Genomic DNA, 8,741 nt, shown 5'->3' with positions numbered 1-8,741 from the left:
AGTAGGACAGCTTCAGTTTTGTCATTTTTGCCTCCAGCAACGTTTCAGGTTTAATTTGCTCTAGGACCCACTTATTCATCTTTCTGGCAATCTAAGGGTATCCATGGAGCTCACCTCCAACACCATATTTAAAACTAAAGCAGCAAGGAGCTGGTAAATATTTAATAACTGGGCTCTCAAGAAAAAATGATGCTGTGATTGGTAGAGCTTGCCAATCTCTATGGTGTAAAAACTCTTACTATGATCAATGTCAAGCTACTTAACTGAGTATCACTGACTAGGATTTGGGAAGGCGTGTGCCCCGTTGGCCCTCATCAGCTGGTACAACTTAGCATCAGCAGTTACAGCGCTGCAAAGGGATTTTAGGGGCAGAAGCCACACGCGCGCGCGCGTGCGCGCGCGCACACACACACACACACACACACACAGAAGTCACCTCCATTTGGGGCCCTTGTAAACATCTGCATTAGGCTTTAAAGCACGGTAGAGATGATGAAGGTGAGAAGTTTAAGGATTTCTCTTTCTTCATTTTCATTTTTGTTCTTTTTGTTTTTTTCCCAGATGAAAAATAATTTAAAACTGCACTAATAACATGAAGGACAATGTCATTCAGACCCTCCTAGACATGTCTTACATTAAAGCCTGAATCCTGAACTGCGTAACATTTTTTAATGTTTTTAGTGAACTGCGATTCTAGTTTTAATTTTTGCAGAGACATGCAAGAGATTAAAGGCTGCCTTTTTTTTTTCAGTGATTCATTTAAATCAATTATGAATAAGTTGACATCCCTGGAAAGCCTTTGAATATTTTATTATGTGTACTGATGACACTTCTAATTGGAGATAGTTATACTTAGCTACTCCAACTCACTCTTTCCCCAGTGCAGCCTTCCAACCCCATCAATCTGAGAGCTGTTATGATAAAAAAAAAATTCAAATATTATTCAAAACAGAGTGGGAATAAGAAAACCATATGATATGATTTCACTGTTTTGAATCCCTCAAAGTGGATGCTGGAAGCATTAGTTCTGACCTAGATTTATTATAGGGTGAGGTTAATCGGAAGAGGGGGCTCCTCAGGCTGTGCTTAGTAGGGATAAATGAGTTCATCTCTCTGGGAAGCATGTGCTTTGTGTGTTTCCTATCATGCAACTGTCCAATCATAATCTGAGGATAATGATGATGTCAGAGTCTCTGAGGATGCTTAGAATGGCCCAGCTTCTGGACGTTTATTGGATTGAGAGGGTGGTGCCATGCTTTCTTTTACTCCAGCCAACAGAACCAGGCCTTCATCATCTATCACAATCCAGGTATTGAAAGTTGGGTCTGGGGTGGGAGGGATCATTGAGTCACATGCCCACCAGGATGTTTAGAATAATGTATGATAATTGTTTGTTCAGTAATGTTCTACTCAGTTGCTTATAATAGCTCAAACTTTGGAAACAATGTAGATGTCCCCAAATAAGTAACTAAAAAATTAAATTGTGGCTCAGTAATACAATGGGATTCTATGCAATCACTAAAAATATTGATGTAGATGTATATTTATGTATTAGGGTTCTCTGAAGAACCTTAATTAATGCATACATATATATGCATATATTTTTGACATGTATGTATATAAAGTAAGTCCTCATTTAACATCATCAATCGGTTCTTAGAACTGTGGCAAAATGACATAACAAAACCAATTTACCACAGGCTAATTGATATAAACAACAGTTAAGTTCTTTTGCCTTGGCATCGTATTAATGTTATAATAAAACAACAGTGAACAAAACAATGTTATCTGAGGACCTGAGCTGTGTGTATTTCAGACTGGACAGGGGAGTGGGAAGAATGTAAGGAATTAGCTTACATGATAATGGAGGCTGAGAAGTCCCATGATTGATGTCTGCAAGCGGGAGGCTTGGGAACTTGACTTAGTCCCAGTCCAATCTGAAGACTTGGGAACCAGGGAAGCCAATGGTGTAAGGCCAAGTCTGAGAGCAGAAGACCAGTGTCCCAGCTTAGTCAGAGAGAAGGAAGCCTTTCTTTTGATGCCTTTTGTACTGTTCAGACACTTAAAGGGTTGGGGGTTGGATGACCCTCACCCACGGTGGGGAGGGCAATCTGCATTATTCAATCTCCTGATTCAGATGCTAACCTCATTCGGAAATGCCCTGCCAGACACACCCAGAAATAATGTTTAGCCAAATATCTGGGCACCATGTAGCCTGATTAAGTTGACATAGACAATGAAACACCACAATTTATTAACTCAGAATGAATGAATGTATAGCTCACTTATATAAAAGTATATATATGTATATACATATATACACATAGACATATATGCACACATGCACGTGTGTCTATGTGTGTGTGTATATGAATGACTGGAAGCATTAAGGGATTTGGCAATTATAGAAATTATTTTTTTCTATTTTGTCTATCTACATTTCTACATTGAACAGATGCCATGTAATAATGAAATAATAATAAAAGATTAAAAATGAAAAAAAAGTTATAAATGCTCAGTTTGAGAGAGATGTTTATGAGGCTCTGGCCATGGCCCTGGACTTACTCTATCCTCCCCTACCCCATTTCCATGTCTCCCCTTTCCCCCTCCCCCAGCCTCACCATCTGAATCCCCCCTTATGGGGAGGGGAATGCACCATGAACCCCATGCCATAGATGGAATGATTTTGCTTCCTAACCCTAAAGACCCCCCTCTGGACCATATTGTGAAGATGAGCATCAGGACACCAGTTTTCTCCTGAAGGTCAAGGAAGCTAAAATGGTTTTTAAAAATTCTAGCAGGGAAGAAGGTCACTGCTGGAATCCAGCGGCTGGCCTGCGGGGCACGGACCGCCCCTGCCCACATCCTTACTGACTCAGATGCCCAGGCCTTGCTCTCAGTTTCTCTGACTTGCTGTCTGTCCCTTCCAGGGCCATGTTCCTGTCACCAGGGACTGCAGAGCCCAAAGAAATCTTCAAGTAGCTCATCAAGATGCAGGGGCCCTCTTGGCTCGATCCTACTTAATGTGTGTGTCAGCACACCCGCGCCTCCTCTAAGTCTCCGGCAGAGAGCTGTGTTTTTAGCTTTCCTAAACAGAAGCTTGTCTCAAGAGGAGGATTAGCCAATTGGCTAAAGAACAAAGAATCAATTTAGTTTAAAATACTTCCTTTAATGGTGGTATTTTGCATCCACAATGATTTCCACGGCACTGTGTGCTTTGGTCCGAAATCCTCCGAGAGCCCTGAGTGGGTTTGCTTTTCACCTTGAGGCAGGCAGGGAGGGGTTGCTGGGGACTCCTGCTTTCTGTCGGAGAGAGAAGCTGAGCCAGAAAAGAACATGACTTTTAAACTGTCTGAAATAGGACGGCAACTGCTTAGGGTGTTTCTTGATTTTTTTTAACCTTCAGTAAAGAGAAGAAAGAAAATGATCAAAACCTATGGAGAGGGGATAGCTAAAGAATGCATAGCCTTGCCTATATACCAACTAATTGATTATAAAAAATAATCTAACAAGGTCTTCTGGTATCGAAATATAGCCCTAGCAATGTGGGACTCACATTGCTGCTTTAAAGTAAAAGTCTGTCGTTACATGGTTAGCCAAATAATTAGGAGATGTATCTCATTTAAAGTCAGAAATCAAATTCAGGCAACAATATCTAGTAACTGGAATCAGGAATAATGCCAAAATTTGAGATACAAGAAGAAGGTACTAATTAATTTTTTAATGTCATCACAAAATTTACACCCCCCAAGGATTAAATGACACATGGATTTTAGCATTTTTGCTTATTTTGTGCTTTACGAGTTTAAAATGTAGACATGATTATTATTCCCACTTTACCAGATCCCAAAACAGGCCAAGGAGTTTCACCTTCCCCAAGACCTTCCATCAAGGAAGTGGTTGAGTCAAATTTTGAATTTTTTAGCTTCAAAGGTGCCTGACTTCTGATAAGCCAAAGACCTTCCAGATATATAAACAGTATCCACATATGAAGAGAGAGTTATGTTTTAGAAAACTTAAAGGTGAGAGTAAAATGATCTACAAAGGATTTGTTCAGCAGGCAAATGCAAATGCAAGGTGAGTGAAGTATATACAGGCTGGGGACAGGGCAATGGACTATATCCTGAACCTGCCAAATGCTAAGGCATCCTGCAACCCACGGAGAAGGGCAATGCCAGATGATGAACAGCAACATCAGAGTGAGAACCAGGACGAGGGGCTTAGTCATGTGTTCCTTGGAGACTGGACGTTGCCACATTCTTTTCTGGGTGCCCAATGTAGAGCTTTCCTTGTGTGTATGAATATCCTTGGTGTTCTCTAGATAGTTCCCAAATACTGGAACAGAGTTCTTCAGGACACAGATGTTGAGGACACATAGATTGAGGCTGAAATGACCAGGATATAGACCTGGCCGTTCTGTCCCAGGTAGTTCTCATATTACCTGGTGCCTGGCTTTATTTAATCAAGAACAAAATCCAACCTAGAAAACGTTAGTGCTGGAGTTCTGCAGCAGAGGTTCATGGATGGACTTGGTTGGGGAAGGAAGGTCTATATGACAGGGGAAATCTGTTGTACTGTTTATATGCAACACAATCTTTGGAGTGCATGTGTATTTTAGTAACGAAAGAGAACCCATACATGGCCAGTATCAGATCTGAAGGAGGACTCTGAATTATAAAAAAACAATAAAATTAAGTAATGGGGAGACAAGGAAAATTCAGACACTGCCTTTCCATTCTAAGTCATTTTCTTCTCTCCATCTTCAAAAATGCTGGTTATCCTTGACTGCATTTCTTTGTGTATGCTGTCCTTGCTCCTTAAATGCTGCCACCTAGACATTTTGTTCAAATGACTCATCCACATCCTTTGGAGTCTAGAACTTTCATGAAGGTTTTTTTTCTGACTACTATAGGTCCTATTGATTTAATTTCTTCCTCCTCTGGATCCCTGAAGAATTTACAGCGAATCCTACACAGTGATCACTTAATTACATATTGTCTGCCCCTATTGTTTCATAAAGACTCTGCAGTGCTAATAGAATAATAGATCCCTGGACACAGGGGCCACACTGGCTGAGAGCTCATGCTTGGCTGAGTGCTTCCCTCTTCCTGTGTGCTGTTGGGTGAGTTATCAAGCCTCTGTATCTTTTGGTTTTCTCCTCTGCTAGAATAATGATAATGGAATCAACTCCATTCAGATGATAAAAGAATGAATGAGGCAATGCATAAAGGGTGCTTAGCACAGTCTCTGGAAAACAATAACTTGAGTTTTACCCTTACAGTACATTCATGATTACTTTCTACTTCTATTTCTACCTTCTGTTATGGGCCCTTCTCTGTTCCCAGCGTTGAATTCTGAGGGCACTGGCAAAGTCACTTAGGCCTGTTGAGTCTCAGTTTCCTCATCGTTGAAGCAGGGCAATCATATTTGCAAACCGGTTTCTTATAGGGTTCAGATGAGATAATGAACATAGACTTACTTTGGAAGCTTAACCTCACTGCCGCCCCAGCCAGCCTGTCTGTCCTTCCCTAAAGCTTGACTCTGCTGTTGCTATGTGCAAAGTCTGAGCCAAGACTTCCCAGGAGCAAATTACCTAATTTTCTCATCGGAGTTAGGAAAAAACACAGCAGGTGCCCAGAAAGAAGCCGATCTGGGAGGGAGACAGGTTTGGGTTCAGTGAACCCTTGGGTCCCCTCAACCTGTCCCGCTTCCCTGCGCTTGCTGTTTACTTGAGTCCTGGGCTTCAGTGGCTCCCCTGTCTTTGTGCCATACTTTTTCAAGAGACCTCATTCAAGCCATGAACCTTTTCAGGCTTCTGGGGTCGCCTCAGTCTGCTACAGAGGAGCACAAACAGACTAGCTAGCTATTCAGTAAGAGAAAGGGTGGCTGGGGCACCAGTGATATCTTTTCTTTCTCCTTGTTTCTTTTCCAAAGAAAAGAGAAATGGAAGAGACAGTGGAAACTTTAACGAGACGGCAGGTAGCACGCATCCCATGAGGAATCCCTGCCACTGACCTCCATTGAATTTGAGGTGCATATATTCCACCAGGCCCTGGAGGACCTGGAAGTTTGGGAGAGACACCCCAGTGCAGAGCAGGGTTTAGGCAGATGCTAGCTCCAAAGGACTCTAATCCCTTAGGACGGAGGCAGCAATTGCAGCTGTGTGTGTGCGCTCGGGAAGCACTGATCGCCAGAGGTGGCAGCTCTTGGGGGAACAGCCACGTGGTGAGGTCCAAAGCAGAGCAGAGCATCAGTGAAGGAGTAACTGACAGCCCGCTGCAGCACAAAGAGTTCAGAATCCATCCCTTGTCCTTGCTTTGTTAAGAATCTAAAGTTTTGGGAGTTGGGAAAAACTGGTGTTCCATCAATTATGTTGATAGGAGTCTTATTAAGACAGAGTTGGTTTTGCAGCCATACACAAAAGATTACATATATATTTAGAATTTAGGGCTCAGATTAACTCTGCAGCCAGGGAATGGATGTTCCTAACTACTTAAGCTAAAACTGTGAGTCTGTAGTCAAAGGTTTTAACTGTGCACACGCGCACACACACACATACACGAGGTACATTATAGGCATATACAATCTCTCTGTGTCACTGTATCTTGGTAGCTACAAAGATATATTAGAATTGGTCCCATAGAGCTTTTCACCCCCTTTATGCAGATATTCATTTTATAAAGCTAAAATGGAAGCAATCATAGGGAAGGCTGCATTTTATGTATTTTTCAAAATAAAAATTTGCCCACTTGAGACAGGGTCCCAGGGTCTTCTGAAGAGACTTTATTTCTATACAACCTATTTCCCAATAAATGATTGTGGAAGTAATAAATGTTCATGTAAGAAATCTGAAAAAAAAAAAAAAAGAAAGAAAAATGTATGAAAGGCCAAAGGAGAATATGAAAATAACCGATAAGGGGAACTTTTTTGGAGAAAAGGGATCTCTTTGCTAGTTCAATGTAAACTCCTTCGCATTCAGTTCAACTGGAAAAGCATTCACTGAGCCCCACAGACCTCTGGGCATATTGGAATTACACAACCCTGTTCGAGGGCCTGGGGACGGAGTCTGGGCCTACACGATTCTCCTTACATGAAATTCTGTGCGACTCCGATGACTGTTGTAATGAGGTTCCAGCCTAATCACACATGTCATATTAGCCAAGTCGTTGAGGTCTTTGGTGAAGAAAAGAAGCCTTTAAAACTCCAATGACAGGATAAAGAAAATGTAAAAACAGCATCTTATCCTTTGTTTCTATCAGGTTCCAAATGACGGAGTGCAGGTCCTAAGACAGGACTGCATTGCAGTAAACATCTAAAAGCAAAGATGCACTAACTTGCCTTTTCATCTGAGTGACTTGGGGAGAAGGCCATTGCCAGAAAGCTCTGATGCAGATGAGGCCAGGCCATTACCCAGCTGGGAGTCTCCCACGTGTGGGTTGCAAGCATCCTTACCAAATTGCCCAAGACAGGTTGTACAAAAGCCGTCAGCTGTTGCTTGCTTTTGACTTGCCACAAGTTTCTTATAGTCATTTCTTATTATTGTCTTTGTGCATAAATGCTTCTGCACAGACGCCTGCATTTATTCTTTGGGTAATACACATTCAGGAGGAACTTATACTTTCAGGGGACAATTTGGGATAGAAGAGGAAGTGCGAGTGTAGTGGTTGTATGGAGACTGCAGATGTGTTCAGCAATTATAGGTGTGCACAAGGCAAACACGTGTCCAAACAATTCCAAGAAGTCAGGCGGCCTCTGTGCCCCCAGAACGCTGTTTTACAGCCTCTGCAGTGGGATCTCTGCTTTGAGGTGATGGTGCTGGAGGTGAGACAGGTGCAGTGCAGATGTCCCCATGTCTGCCCACTGCAGCCACCCACACACTTCACATCAGCCCGAGCAGAGCAATCAGAGAAGGGAAGAACACACAATACAACAAAGCAAAACAAAATTGCATGCCGTGATGAAGAAAATACACGCGCTAAAGAGGATTAGCAAGTGACTGTAATGATGGGATTGGGGTCAGCTCTGCATTTTAAATTAAAATCTGAAAATAAATTCCCGTCAGGAAGAGCTAAGCAGCTCCTTGTGAATTGTCCACAGATGCTCAGAGGCTGATTATCTTTCGTTTCTGCAGGTGTTTTGGGGAAATAAGCAAGGACATGAAATAAACCCCACTGTTTAAAATACTTTCATTCCTGTCATCTCATCTTCAGGACACTGTCACTTAAGACAGCTTGCTGGAGGGAGGGGATTTCAATATTTGGGCCTTTTACCTGCAATTTACTGGAGCCATTTTGTTGTGTGAGGGCTGAAGGCTATGACTTTAGTAGGAGATGGAGGCTGTCTTTCTCCTCTAATGGTTCATGAGAACGAGGCCCTGTGGCTGCCCATGTATGTGGCCACTGGAGTGGGTGGGGTCCCATCCTGATATTCTGTGGCCTGAGTTCTAATGGGGCCACTCCTGGAAATTATAGCATTCCTGCATCTGTTCCAGAATTAAATTGTCATGAGTTTTTAAGCACTTTTCCCTTCCCAGATTCATTTGACGTCATTGACTTTGGACTAAGTTGTGGTTGTGAGATTATCTGTATCTATATCTTTTGTCTTTTATGGTCCTTGGACTTCTTTGTCTCTCCCCTCTATCCCACTCCTTTCCAATCTTGGGTCCTTCTGAATATACCAATATACCCTGCCCCTCGGGTTCATCCTGGTTTTGTTAGTGGACAATGAGAAGCTGGAAATCG

The sequence above is a fragment of the Furipterus horrens genome, unplaced genomic scaffold (genome assembly GCF_987537825.1).
Source record: "Furipterus horrens unplaced genomic scaffold, mFurHor1.1.pri manual_scaffold_2, whole genome shotgun sequence".
Lineage (NCBI taxonomy): Eukaryota > Metazoa > Chordata > Mammalia > Chiroptera > Furipteridae > Furipterus > Furipterus horrens.
This window is presented reverse-complemented; position numbering follows the sequence as displayed.